This window comes from Ambystoma mexicanum, chromosome 8 (assembly GCF_040938575.1).
Source record: "Ambystoma mexicanum isolate Mex_15411 chromosome 8, UKY_AmexF1_1, whole genome shotgun sequence".
NCBI lineage: Eukaryota > Metazoa > Chordata > Amphibia > Caudata > Ambystomatidae > Ambystoma > Ambystoma mexicanum.
In genome coordinates, this window is record NC_090929.1 from 1616754117 (window position 1) to 1616770047 (window position 15931).

The following is a 15931-nucleotide window of genomic DNA, read 5'->3' on the forward strand; positions in this document are numbered from 1 at the left end:
AATTGACATTCGACTACCCACAAGTCACCATCCTCAAACAGATGGCCAAACAGAAAGAACAAACCAAACTCTCGAGTAATACTTACGTTGCATGTTACATCAAGTGGAAAGAAGTTGGAAGGACTTGTTATGGATAGCTGAAAATGCCTATAATAATTAATTCCACACCAGCACTGGACAAACCCCTTTCTACACTATATTTGGTAGACATACACATACTTCAGAATTGGATCTCTCAACCCCTTTGGAAATGCCAGCAGTTAAAACCCTACATATGACTATTTCCCACGCCTTCAAAGAAGCAGCAACATTTACTCCAAGCCAAGAACAGACTAAAGAAATTTGCTGACCAACATCGTAGTAAAGCCCCCAAATTGGAGACAAGGTCTGGTTAGCATCAAAATATGTGCCCATAAAAAGGACTCGGACCTTTCATCCCCGATATCTGGGACCTTATTCTATTGAATCCATAATAAATCCAGTGGCAGTTAAATTAGCCCTACCACCCACTATGCAGATTCATCCTGTGTTTCACGTATCACTCCTGAAACCGGTACAACCCGGTACTCGGGTTACAACACCACCAAAACCAGTATTAGTTGACGGAGAACCAGAGTTTGAAGTTAAGGATATCCTACACTCAAAATACACCCGATCGTAACTATACTACTTAGTTGATTGGAAGGGATACAGCCCTCAAGACAGATCATGGGAACCTAGTGAATACATCCATGCACCTCGCTTAATTAAAACGTTCCATCAAAATTACCCAGCCAAACCAGGGCCAGGCAGAAGTGCCACTGTGAGTGGGGCCTTGGGGGTGGGGGGGTGCTGTCATGACCCTTGCCCCTGGCCCTCACTGGCAAGTCAGCCTTCCAGTTAGGGCCAGGTCAAAGGCCTTAAAACCTCATCCAAGACTCTCTTGGAGTCAGTCCTGGCGCCTTTGGCGCCAGGCTCATAACCATCATGAAGACCAACATTAGAATGGGACTATTTACTTGGGACTATTTAACTTGGGGGGATTCAGCCAACATGGAGGCACACACATAGCTCATTTACAAGGAACTGAGCTATGCGGTCTAGTCTTTTGTATGTGGCAAGCCTGGGACTACTTTACCTGGACTACTTTGGGTGTGGCAGACCTGGGACTATTTTACCTGGACTACTTTACCTGAGACTATTTAAAGCGCAGCCAAACAGCAGGACATGCTTTGCGTTATTCTGCTGTGGGCAGCGTAACGCTCACCGTGTCCAGTTCTTTGATGCCAGCTTACCTGAAACCAAGGACCTGTAGCGAGAGAAAGAACACTACGAAACTTACCTGGAACAGTATCCTGTCTTCAATCCATCACCGACTTCAGTTCCACTCCCCTGAAGGTACGAACTCCATCATCCAGCACCGCATCCCTGAATACCATTACCTGGAAAGAGGAGAAAGAAAGACAGCTTTAGTAAGTGTTTACTCACGTTTCCTCCCGAATGAAGAAAGCCACACAATTCTTACCTGGGTAGCCATCTCCTGGTCAGTATCATTGCTGGAACATTACGGCGTTCGGCGAGGAACATCGCAACCTGCAAGGAGAGAAAAGACACAGGTTAGCAATATGAAAGGCGAAACAGCGCCGCACATCGCGCATTACTCACCGGACAGCATTGTGCACACCGTGCTTTCGCCTACCGGCCCATGCTCATCTTCAAACTGCATGACAACACCAAAATACCTTTCCATACCTAAAAGGAAACAAGCAAGACATTATTATTCAAACTAACTGCATATAAAGACTGTAAAGCAGCAAACCTACGGAGTTGCAGCAGGCCTGGATTCCCACAGGGGGGCTTGCACTAGTGAAGTAACTTGGTCGCTGCTCGCCCCCACATCTACGCACCCTTGCCATGAGGAGCAGGACGGAGAATTCACCTTTTACAATATTAAGGTGAGGAGAAGGCCCAAGGAGGAGGAAGGAGTTGAGGCCAAGGGAGGTGGGAAAACATAAAGACAATCTGGTATTGAATCCAGCTCTCCTATATTGCAGACCCATCTTTAACCAGAGGCCTTACCAAGGCACCGGGAGAGGGTTCGAGAGTGCAAATCATCCAACCAGGGCTGGGCGGCGTCCCCGTGGATACCAGGTGAGCGTAACAAATTTCTACCACTCCAGTGCTAGCAACCCCCGATTACACTCAATAATTCTATTTGTTATCCACTTCTAATGTTCAAATGATGACCGCGGTGCTCACACAGAAAAGCACTATGGGCTACAAGCAATTGGCCTATTACAGTGGAGTGTTAGATTTAGTAATGCAGGGCCAGTTCCCTTGCGAGCAGGCACTTACTGCTGCTACATTTGCAATTGAGAAAAGCTCCACAAATGTAATGGGGTGTTCCGTAACACTGTACATAGAGCATGCAGCATTTGTCATCCTTGAGCGATCCAAATTGACTCTAACCACACAGTGGGCATCCATGTATGAGGTCATTCTGTCCATTCCACACATCCACATAGTCCAATGCAAAACATGAAACCCTCCCATTTTCTTAACAGAACTATGTACAGGCGAGGACCTTGCAAGACATGACTGTGTGACATTTGAGGCGGAGGAAGAAGATATCCCAAAAGCAAAAGACAGCCTGCTTGAAAGGGGGAGGTCCTTTTTGTTGATGGGTCAGCAACTATTAACCATGGGACACACTTGAGGCATGCTGGTGCGGCTGTTGTCTGTCTAGTGGACAGAGAGTATGAGGGGGTGGTGCAAAAAGGACTGTCCATGCACTATTCCGCTCAAGCAGCAGAACTCATAGCACTTATTGAAGCATGTCTAGCATCTCAGGGGTGCAGTGTAACTGTTAATTCTGACTCAGCCTATGTTACCACAATAGTGCATTGAGGGCTTGCACGATGGAAGAGGCAGGGGAGTGGGAGGGTTGACGGGTCCTATGTACAACATGCAGCATTATTGGACAAACTGATCAATGCGCTTTCCCAGCCCTATATGACAGCAGTGGTGAAATGCACTGCCCATACAAATGATACAGACAAGGTTGCACTCGATAATGCGGCCGTGGATGCGGCAGCCAAACAAGCAGCATATTTCTCGGTGCACAGCATTTCCGAATATCCAGTAATAGCACAGATACAAACACAATTGCCAGAATGCTACAACTCATTACCAATTGCACAGATTATTGAATTGCAGGGCTGTGCCCCACAGGCACAGAAGGACCTCTGGCTAACAAGAGGATGTAAACAGTCCCCTACAGATTTATTGTGGCAGCAGGAAACAACAGGCAAAGCAGTTATGCCGCATGAGCTTTCGACCAGCTGCACCACCCATCCCACGTGTCGAAACATCATATTGCTACAGATATACAGGAGGACTGGCTTGTCCCCAATCTGCAAGAGACACTGACTACAATGGTTATCAACTGCACCACATATCAAACTTACTTAAAGTGCTGGCCACACCCTAAGAGCTATCTGAGGTACCGTACTCTGCCCGACTGGGCCATTTCGTGAATTACATATCAACTACACAGCCATGTGGAGAGGTGTAATAGGTGTTGTTAACTGATTGTCATTGTGTGTCCCTTCTCCCGATGGGTGGAGGCAGGTCCTTGTGCACATACAGGTGCTAAAGTTGCTGCCACATTTTTGGTCCAAGGGGTTTTCCCTCACTGGGGAGTGTGTGTTGTATTAAGGTCCAACAATGCCACCCGCTTCTTCAATAGGCTGTTTAAAGAAATAACAGTCTTAATGGGCAACAAGCTTCGGACGTGTACAATTTACCATCCCCAGACCAGCAAGGTTGTAGAATGGATCAATGGTCTATTGAAGTGTAAACTTTAAAAGCTGTGCACCATGTTGAAGAAAGACTGGGTGTGCTGCTTGCACCTGGCATTGTTTAGCATGCGCATGCAGCCCTGTAAGGATCATCACTTATCGCCTTATGAGGTGGTAACAGGGCTGCAAATGCACACACCCCTATCTCCAATCACAAGAGCTTCAGATGCTCACAGGGCTGTGTCTGTTGTAGGGGAAGATTTCAAAGATGGTCTTTCTGCCTTAACAAAGGGAATAAAATGTATTTCTCAACAGATGGCACCACCACGATCTGAAGATCTGACCAGCGCTGCATCTACCTCATTGACGTCACCACCACTCCAGCTTTTTCCAGGCGATCAAATCTTAGTTAAGAATTTTTTACGCAGATAGAATGAGTCTAGATTCAATGGTCCATTCACTGTTGTCTATGCCGCTCCCCTGGCGGTAAAAGTTAGGGAGCTGCGGTATTGGACACATCTCTTGGATGTCGAGAAGGCCCTGCATACTGCACCCCCGCACAGATTGAACAAACATTAGAGGTGTAAGACCTGTTACACAAATTGATCTGATCAATGCTCCTGCGCATGTGTACATAACTATAATTGGCAACTGAATAATTGTTTTATGGTACCAGTTTTTAATGTGGTTTGCAACCTGCCAACCTCTACAAATTATTAACGCTGCTGCGCACAATTTGCATGTTCGTTCTATCTCCTTCTTGTCTTTGGCAAGATTTTCCTTCTCTCTCTGTTTTTTGTTTTAAAAAATGAAAATTAAGCCACTTATACATTTATTTGGAAGAGAGCAATATCCACGTTCTTCTGGTCACTCTGTGGTTACCATGTTTTTTTCTACCTATATCTGTGTTATGCATTGTGTCGCGCGACTATTTGCTCTTTCTGTGTTCGGATTAGGTATATATTTAGGATGCATTTTTATAAGAAGAGAGCATATAACGGGGTGCAGGGGAATGTCAAAATTGTTAACACTTCCTCATCATACGGGGGAGCTGGGAAAAACAACACAACGGTTAGTAAGCTGAAGAACAATACAACTGTCATTAACATGAATGCCACCCGAGAACAAATGGGGAAGTGTACTAAGCTAGCTATGGCATTATTATTCCCTAATGTGTTTTCTAATATTACTGCAAATGTTAGTTTTCCTTCTACTATTTCATATGTTAGCGCATTAAAATGTTTTAAAAGACAAGTGAGAAGTGCCAAATATGATGAGTATAGAGGTCTAGGCCTAGATGTGATAGAAGATGTGCACCGTGCAGAATTGAGTAACAGTTGGTACGCACACATGACCTTGGTGGGGAAACAGAGGGTTAATGCGGGCTGTTACATGTGTTCCTTGATACCACACGTGCCAGGAGCCCCCAATGTATTGATGTTGTAAGAAGCTGCGCTTTTGGAGGCTCAATGTTTGGTCCATCTGATGCTGTGCAGATTGCGAAACACTTTTCCGTCACATAGCATACAACTCATGATGATGGATCTAGTCAAACTGCAGTGTACCCGGAATTCCAAAAACATACAGTGTTTATAGAGGCCATACCTGAAGTTGGAAGGTGTGAAGTTTGTGGTGAACAGGTGGTAAAAGACTACAATGAGCTGCATGGCAGGAGGCCTCCTGGGATTTGACAAGGAAGTTATCGAAAGGGTGAACAATCAGTGCCGAGAATATTGGAATGAGCATGTGGCCAAACACACATGGATTGAGGTGATGGAGAAGCCAGTGAAGGTTCAGAAGCAAGAAGAGTACCAATTGTGTTTCTATAATAAAGGAAGTGTCTTTGTGGGGGCCAACAACAAATGCAACAACACATTATACATCCCAAATCTCAAAAAAGGGACAGCAGCAGTGATGGACAATAACTTGGTCTGTGGCCAGCAGGCGTTTCTGCACCTCCCGCCACTATGGAGGGGCACCTGCTTGCCGGCCTCATTGCACTTCGCTCTCCTGGTGGTCTCTAAAGAGCATATGATAGTGGGACCAGGCGGGTTGTCCGCCCCAGCAGCAGCAGTATTGGATGCCCCTAACACAGTTCTGCCACAGCGGCCCATATTCGGTATCCTGCCAGAGAAGGAAAAGAAAGAAAAACTGCAGAGAAAGCGGAGATCCAACTATCTGTCCCAAGACTCTTCACAGTTGATCAAAGAAATACCAGACCAATACAGACTGTACAGCAAAGAGAAAACTTGCTTTGCATCACTGTTACTGTCAGGAGTATAAGCAGCTGCCAAGTGGTTACGCATTGTCTGCTGGAAGGTGCCAAATGACACTGAACAAGACCTTAAAGGGATAAAGATGGAGATGTGAGCGATCAGGTTCATGACGTTGCAGAATCGCTATGTGTTGGACTTGCTTACAGCGATGGAAGGCAAGGTTTGCAATATAAAATCAGGGATTCATGTTGGACATACATATCCCTGAACGCCACATCCAACATGTCTCTCAAACACATAATAGAGGCCCTACGCACCCTCAGCACCCACATGCAAAAAGAGGCTGGCACCCAGAGATGCGAGTGGTTCGATGACATTCTCTCTGGGACACCATCATGGATGGGGGCGATCGTGAAAATACTGGTACCAGTAATAGTGTGTGTGTGTTGGTGATCTTCTGCACCTACCAGGTGGGACTTCGATGCTGTGCCAAGGCAATGCCCAGCAGTGCAATGATGATGGTTTCAATTGGGGTAAATGGTGCGCCCCGCGGTACAAAAGATAGCCAGGTCCAAACAGATGATCCTAATTTACCCTGCATGGTTAGATTAAGGCAACGACTTCACCCCCCAGGCACCATCACAACTCCTCCACCAGACCCTGAGAACTATGAGGAACACTGGGTTGACCTAGCAGGGGACGGGGAGGGTATATATATGACATGTACCCCAGAGTATTATGCGCAAGCAGGGGAGAGCTTACGATCTATGTGCAAAGCATGGGTGCCCAAGGAGGGAACATGGCCATATCTGGAAGCTCAATGGTTGGAAAGGGAGAAAATAGAGAAGGAGGACAAAGACTTATATGGCAGTTTGTTAATGTGGGATTAAGGGGGGAATGTTGGGAATCATCTCAGGCCCCAAAGAGCTTCTGGATGAGGCAAAGGCCTGACAGTGTGTCAAAGGTGCTCTGGCAGGTTCTAGGGGGGTGTCAATAGAAGCTGCGTTATGGGCAGGGTGTTGTGTGTTTGGATATAGATTGCACTGGGAGTGAAACACTATCTTAGAAAATAGCTGCCATTTTTAAATCAAGGCCTAGCGCCGTGCTGCAGCCAGGGCAGTAGGCCCAGGCCCACAATGTAGAGACAGAGACAAACGTGTGCATACAGGGTCGGGTTGCAGCATGGGCTGCAGAGATTTATAAACCTCTCATTGTCTCATACTATGAGCATTCGTATCCAAGAAAGAATGCGCCCTGCAAGGCCGTAAGGGGGCCGAGAGCTCTCTGTGAAAAGTTAGCCCAAGAGAAGGAGGGCACAAGCCTTGGACCTTAACCAGTCCAAACTCTAAGTTATAGAGCCCAAATGCCCCTGTCTCAAGAGCAATGTTCCCTCTAAGCTGTGCGCATGTGCGCTTGCCCAGCTTCCTTCTGGGTGCCGCTCAGAAGATTTTTAGCAGTGCACAAAGACAATTCTCTCCTATTCAAAAAGGCATAAACCACAGCAATTACCTGAAATGTTTTTTCTCTTAAAATAAGCAACTAGTCTTGATATTCTGCTCATTTGCATCACACTACTATGAAAGGGTGACCGTAAACACCTAAAATCTCTAACAGAAAAATACAACACAAGAGGTTATAAATTAATATAAAAAACTGGCTCCATGAACAGAAGAATCTAACCAAGATATGCCTGCACACATTAACCAAAAATGTTCCCTCCCCACCCATGACTCTGAAACCTGACTCTACCACACTTTTATCTTATGACTCTAACGTCTGCCCCAGAGCACAGTAAGATACTACCGGACAACCTTGACTCTTCCACTCTTGGCTCTGTGAAAGGTTAGCAGACGTGTAGCTACATCCACTTGTTTTATGTTTATTGTAACATGAATAAAGTTCATGTGCCAGAATTTGTTACTCATTGTGCCTTACCGAAAGCGTCACCCACATTATATAATCGAACTGCCAGCTCAAATATCGGATACTGACTGTAAGTAAGCAGGCTACCTGGATGTGTAACCAAATCCCATACTTCCTCTTCTTTGTGCATATGTCCCGCAAGTGCTTTGAAGCGGCCCCTTCACATTATAAAAATCTATTATTAATTTGCCCTTTAAAGATTTTGAAAAGACAAATGTGATGCTCAGCGTCTCCTACTTTAGCATTACTAACATTACCCTATAAGTAGAGAGCAACATTGCAATAACATTTACTTAGCCTACAAGGGATGATGGGCATGGACTATGTCTGGGATTACTCATCCATAGTATCAGGGCAATGGATATGTTTATGTTTATAAAGTTGTATTGCGCAACCCGGTACCCGAGGGCTTAAGGGCGCAGACAGGAGAAGGTTTTTCACACAATCTGCATCCAAGTGTTCAGAGTATCTTTGGGCATAGACCTTCACACATTATACGATAACGCGCTTCTATACAAAAACAGTTTCACTGTGAACTTGTGTAATCCTACACAATGATATATAGGTGGTGTATGTTGCAAACAATCTTGTATGCACTGCCAAAGAATTGTGTAAATGCAGAGTCATGACATTCTTAAAGAGCACATCATATGTTGAGGCATTGAAATATCCCTTGCTTGCAAAGTATTGTGGGTTTGCAAATATCCCAGTGTTACAAAACCTCACTTTTTACAGTGCTCTATCAACTAGTATTGAAGGCAAGCACAGGCACCGGGGGAGGGTATGGGTGGAAGTATCACTCCTTGCGGGTGACGAACAAAGCAGCAAATTAAAAAAACCAAGTCAGATGTTTCGGCAGTACAATGAAGCAAATGTCATGCGTGTTTGCTAAAGGATAGGACATTCTAGTACCCATTTAGACAACAGCACCTTCTTTTTCTTTCTATGCTCAACTGCTGAGGGCTTTTCAATATAACCATGTGTTCTGTGTGTGCAGTCTCTAGCATCTCCCTGCATCTTATTTAACTGATCACAAAGAATTACAGAAGAGGGATCCATAGTTACAGAAGAAGGCACTCAATCAGTTGTATCTCTGATGAATTCATGCTATTAACTTAAAAAAGGCATATATGTGTGATTTTCTTCAACAGTACTCCATAATAAACCTCAATAAGGCTCTTGTTTAATTTTATCTAGGCTATGGTGTGGAAGGGTGGGCAAAACTATACACTTTATTTTGTGCCCTGTCATTTCACTTCCTATGTCAGGGGTACAAGCAAGGCTCTAATCAATGTTGCTCCCTACTTGGAGTCAAATTGTAATTGTAATAGTTTATTTGTAAAGCGCTTATACACAAGTGAAGTGCTTCAAAAGCACTTCAAGGTGGGAAGGGAACAAGGGGATAAAGTAGTCATTCTTAGGCCTTGAAGATTCCAAATGATCTAACTAGCATACTAGCATATTAGGCCAGAGGCATTTCTACTGGTATTAGTCTGTGCCAAAGAGTGGGGAGAGAAGTGGGGGCTGGGGGGTGGGAGAGGGAAAAGGACATACAGAAACACGCTAGGGAGGGGAAACAGAGGGGTGACAGAACAGTAAAACCTGCTGGGCATAGTACATTCAAGGTCGTGCACGTACGCAGACAGACAGTGCGAGGGAAGGGGAGGGGGGTGGACAAGTGCACCCAGTCCACAGGGGCCTGAGTTAAGTGCAGAGTGGTTGACACTCACATGGAATGTATTTCAAGTGCAGTAGTTCAAAGCAGAGTGCAGGAGCCCCGGAGGCAAGTGCAAGACTGGCGGGGGAGCCAGGTACCTGTGAGGCTCTGGAGGTGCACCAGGCGACCAGTCAGTGAACTGAGCAGGATGGGGAAGAGAAAAGGCACGGAAGCAGGAGAGATGAGAATGGATGTTAGCAGGAGATAGGGAGAGAGAAAGAAGAAGAGAAGAGGAAGGTCTTGAGGAGTTTCCAGAACTTAAAGAGGTCCAGCTCAAGATGGAGAGAGGCAGGGAGGCTGTTGACTGAAACTGATTTTTCAGGGAGTAAAAAAGTAATTAGCTTTGCCAATAGGGATACTTTCTGCATATTAAAACATGTTCTTTCCCCTTAAAATTCCTCTTGAGATTGGGCATTAATATGATTAGAGTTCCTTCCTATGCCACTGCTCTACTGGTCACTAATTCGAAAAAATATCAGTGGAGCTTTGTGGGTTGAAGCAATGATATGTTCATTGTTTCTCATTTTTGTTAGGCAAATTTTCTTTTTTTCGAGAGTAAAAATGCATGGTGTCTCTTAGCTCTAATGCTGGTGTTATTATTACTACCCACAAGCGAACGTAATGTGGATAGTAAACAGAGGCACTGGAATTTTTGATCATTATATTCTAAGGTACAGTTATTCTGATGCAATTATCATCCTTGCACAACTTATTAGAATCATGTTCTCCTGGCCTTTGAACTACTTCATTAAAGTGGCACTTTAACTCTCTATCTCTAAAGTATGTTTTTTGATGCATTGCTTTTAATTGCCATTAATCCATCAGCAAACATACTCTGTATGAGTTTCTTGACAGCCACATCAGTTATGACAAGATATATCTGTTTTGTAATACAAATTAGTGTTTTTCCAGTGGCATAAAACAAACAGGGCCTCATTACGAGTTGGGGCGGTATCCCAGCGTAAATCCGCCGGAATACCGCCCAAACTAATTACAGTTACCACCACTTGGTCAAGAGGAATTTCCGCCGGATTACATGTGGTGGTGCAGTGTAATCCCTCATTCCTCATTCATATTCCTCATTCACATTCAGTCCATTGGATTCAGTCCATTGGAGGAATTACAGTGGCGGAAATTGCAACAATTCTGCTGATTTTTCGGCAGTGAGCTAGAGGATTTACCTCCAGGATTTTCCTGGAAGCAAATCCTTCCCTCCAGGCCAGAAATCATAATTTGGCATAGTGGTAAAGTTGGCGGTAATGGAATTGTAATGAGGCTCACATTTTTCTCTGCACAGATGTACGTTTGCAAAATAGTATGGCAGATATTGAAGTCTTGGACTGGTTGATGAGTTTTCTGTATAATCACATATGACATATTTTATTTTAGCCTATGTGTTTGGAAAAAGTGTTGTAAGATTTCTAAAGAATTAAAGTGGCTGGGAAGAGGAAATTCCTCTCCAAACTCTCCTCTGCGACCATAGCTCACAAAGTGGCTTACCACATTAGTCTGTTGCGTATATGGAAAATAGTGTGCGCACAACAGCCAACCAGTTCCGCACATAGACAAAAACAATTAGAGGGAACATTGCTCAAGAGCTCAGCATTCCGGGGAACCAGCCAGCCCCAGACCACCAACTATAAAAGTGTTAGATCGCCAATTCATCAGGAGGATCACAGAAGAATATCCTGGACCCCTGTGATTTTTGCTGCGAGGTGCCGGGGGGGTAGGGGGACACATTTAAGCCTGGGGTGGGAAGAACTGGAATGGGGACGACACGCCTGGGATCGAACTGGGGCTTGCAAGGTATTGTGACCTTAAAAGTATCCTCTGCACCCATGTCTGCAGTACTAGGTGCCCATTAGGCCACAGATAGGGACTACTATGCTTTGTGTTAATAATTGCCAATTAGGAGCTTTGCGCCCAATGACAGATAACAAAGAACCCCACGTGGGATAAAACGGACAGGAGAGGCTGGGACCAATGACCTGTCATCCATATGGAACAGGCCGCCTATGTATAGGGTCGCACCAACCAGCCACTTGGATGTGCAGCCTATATAATCTACGTCACTTATGACGCTGTGCATTCTTATAACCCATTGCTTATGCTGTTTTGGTCAGAGCGTTCCATGGTAGCAGAGTTCTTTGCTGGCCCTTACTTGTCTTTTTATCAAAATAAACTATGTTCTCCTTGCAAGAGGTGTGTTGGGCCTTTTTCCCTAGTGGGTTGTGTTTTTTCTGGTGTGAGCGTTGAGGGGCTTCTCTACACTAACCACGGATATCCATGCCTCATAGGCCAGCGCACACCACCTCTGGCATCAGGCTTGTGGTCTTCTTCTCCCTAGGGATCAGTCACCACCCGGGGCCTGCTGTTTCTCCTCCGGAAGTGTGGGCCACGTGTAACTGGATGTACTTCAGTTTGACCCTCCACTTCTCGTCCAACCACTTATTTTTGATCTCCTCCCAGGTGTGTTGCTCGATGCCCATGGCTTTGACCCGCTCCATGAGCCTGAGCCAGTGTACATGCCGCTGACTTCATGTGGTGCAGGGTCCAGGTATCCAGAGCATGTGAGTCTGGTGGCTGTGGATGAACTCCACTCTCAGGTCTACCTCATCTTGGGTGAAGCTCATCTTGTGCCCGACCTCCTTTGCAGCTTCCATCTTGCTGGACACCACGTCCAATGCAGCGATTGGGGCCACATGTGTATGTTATTTATTGTTTATCAAGTGTGGAGGTGTGAGCGTTTGACTCTGATTGGGATGTGTGCGTCATTCAGTTTTGTGATTTTGAACATGGGTACTGCGTCGCATGGGTGTATGCGCATGTGTTGTGACTTTCTTTTGACCAGTGATGCGTCTTTTTCGCTAGTGTGAACCTTATTTGCTGATTGTAGGAGCCACGTGTTCTTGATGGTGTTGCATGTGTAGAGAGGTTGCTGTGTGCATTTTGTATGTTTGTGTCTTAGTATTTGTCTGTGTCGCTGTGTGGTGTGTTTGCCCTGTGGGTGCAGTGTCTATTTTGCCATATGTTGGCTCTCTTGACATTGTCGGGCGGTTCTAGTCTACATGTGAGATCTGTTGTATGTTCTGCCATTCCGTGGCGTAATGTTTGAATCGGGATGTCCGGCATTTAATGTGCACCTGTCAGTGGCATTCTTTCTGCCTTCATTCTTCCTTTCTTGGCCATGTGGTATAGGCGTTTCTGAGGGTGTGTCCAGTAAATTGTCGGTGTGTGTGTCTGTTTTTGGTAGGTGTGCCGGTGGGAGTGTCCATCCACAGGGGTGTGTGTCAGTGTGGGTGTCCATTCATTTTGGGGCATGTCAGAGGGAGAGTTTGTGTTTTGTTAGGCGTGCAATTTATTTATTTATTTTTTAATATTTCTTATATCGTGCCACATTCCCATGGGCCTCAGTGCGCACCGGTGTGATGCCGAAAGAGTGTAAATATGAAGGTATTTACTAAGCAAACGTGGATCTTGGGAGATGTGCCTGGAGTGTCGTAAATTAAACCATGATGTTGGTGGTGTAAGTGTGCTGTGCGATGCATGTAAGTTTGTTGATTCGTACAGTGATGGCAGGGATGTTTGGCAAAAGTGTGTGGGTACATGGGAAAAGCATTTGCAGTTGGATTGCGCAGAAGCTTGTCATTTACTTCAGTTCTCATTGACGCGTTCACTTATGCTGGCATGTGTTCCACCGACTGAAGTTATATGGGGTATTTTTGGTTGTAAGTGCTTTTTCTTAGTAAATCAGGCTTGACCTACGTTTGATTGTGCGCATGGTGTGAGATCTGTGGAATTTCTGTGTGCGAGTTAATGAATACAGTTAAGCTACAAAACCATTATATTAAAAAAAGACAGTCACAAGGGGGCATTTTTGGGCGAAATTTACACTGCACGTATAACTAAATGACTTATCGTAACTTACGCACAAATATGTCATCGTTAGTAAATCTGGGCCATTCATATCAAATTGATTCACCTCACACAGAATTTTTGTGCTGCTCGAGGGACACATGTCTAGAGAATGGATGGCATGAGAAAAGCACAGCAAAGCTTAAAACGCATAACAAAGCATTAGAAGTCATAGTAAAAAGCAAAAAAAGCACGAAAAAAGGAAAAACAGCATCAGCAGACAGCTCCCATTTCGCTTTCTGACTTTGCCGCTGTCGCTCTCTCGCAAACTGCTACATTGTATACAGCGTTCTGGAAATTGTCAGATGAAGTGGGGGGGGGGGTGGCAGTCTGGAGACTCCATTGATTAACATAAACAGACTTGTCGACATTTTGCGTTGCCAAGGCAGAGAAAGAATTAGGATTCGTTTTTACAGTGAGAGCTCCATTGATGCCTATGGGCGATCAAAGGGAACAAAGTTGCCAACATGACCTGTTCCAATCTGTAGGTGCTTATCCAGTCCTGGTTTTTTTCTTTGCTTTCTGGGACTTGTAGTCTGAGTTTTATAATGGGAAACGTCAGGGCTTTAAGTGTGGTAAGAAATCAAAGGGGGGGGGGCCTCATTTGTGGACATGGCTTGTGGGATGGGTGTGACCTAAAAAAGTACCCAACCCATAGTATGGTACGCAAACAAATATATATATACATGCATGTAAGCATTTATATGCATGCATTACTATGGTTTGTGTAATATGCAAGCCATCTTTTATAAATGTAGAAATATGTAACATATTTCTATGTTTATGAAAGATGGCTTGAAAAGTACACACACCAGAGTAAGGTACGCACATAAATATATAAATGCCTACATTTATATATTTGTTTGCGTGCCTTAGTATGGTTTGTGTACTTCAAGATGGCTTCAAAAGTACACAAACCATTGTAAGGTGGGCACACAAATATATAATATTCATATATTTGTGTGCAAACCTTATGGTTTGCGTACTTTTCAAGCCATCTTTTTAAAATATTTCTATGTTTATAAAGCATGGCTTAAAAAGTACTCAATTCAAGCCATTATAAAGCTTTGCTGACGGACGAAGCCTGAGGCGTCTTTGTGCGTTGGCAAAGCTTTATAAAAGATGGCTTGAATTGTGTACTTTTCAAGCCATCTTTTATAAACCTCGAAGTATGTCGAGGAGCCCCCAGGTTCGCCAAGGGTTAAAGATGCCTCAGTGACCTGGGGAGGGGGTGGGGAAACAAAGGGACAGTAACTTCCTATGGCTGCGGCCGCAACGGGATAATGTGTCCCTCCAATGCTGTGGTAGGATTGGGGGGGTTGGGCAGGACCCCAGCTCAACCCCACTTTTAGGAGACTGCTGGGCCTGGCTAAACCCCCACCCCCTCTAAAGGCACTGGGGAAAGTGGAACTACAAGTCCCAGAATGCAAAGAAAAAAACAGGACTGGATAAGCACCTACAGATTGGAATGGGCCATGTTGGCAAGTATGAGGGAATGGCGGTTGAGTCAATTGACTATGGCGGGTGTTATCCGCTAAAAGCGGGTGAGTTATGGGAAGCAAGACGTTTTGGTTCTGAGAAAGGGCTGCCTGAAATATGTCATCCCCTGGTACTCAACCCGAAATCCTTAGTATATTGGTTGACGGGCTAAGGGGCGTCTCAAACATTATCCCCAAAAATGTTAAGGGTTGCTCTGTCACTGTGTGTAACCCATTTACCCTCCCTGTTATAATTATTTGATGTGACTTACCTAAGCACGCTGCCAGCCGTAGAGGAATTCGGCATTATAGAAAACATGTGAATACATCTATGAGGTTTTCCTGACTTTGCAGAATTTTTGCGGGTCGGCTTTTAGCACTTTTTTAACCGCACAATGAGGGTGCCCCCCCTCATGGACCTCACCCCTTCCCCTTTCTGCATACCTTACCCCAGCCTACCACCTGCATTTTTGTGTAGGAAAAGTGGCAAAAAGTCTGGCCAAAAAATCGCCCAAAGCCAGTGATCGAAGTCAGCGGGAACGGTGGGGAATGGTGTTCCACTTCTTTTATTTTTTTCTGCTTACCATTCCTCTACTTTTTACTGCCATATTCACTAGTCTATACAGAGTAGTTGTCCATTCATGCCCCTTTGCAAGTGTAAAGTTGTAGTAGGAGCCTTAGGGCCTCATTACGGCTTTGGCAGTAGCCAGGGCTTTAAGTGGGCAGGCGCCGAAATGTCGTTTTGAGGCGTGGCCCTGCCGGGGCCCACTAATCTCCCCTGGCAGTCCCGGCCACTACACGAAAAGGCATTTTTTTTTCTACAGCCTGAAGCTCTCGCTCGTGTGCGAGAGATTCAGGCTTCAGAAAAAAATGCCTTTTAGCCATAATGGTGGTGCCGCAGCT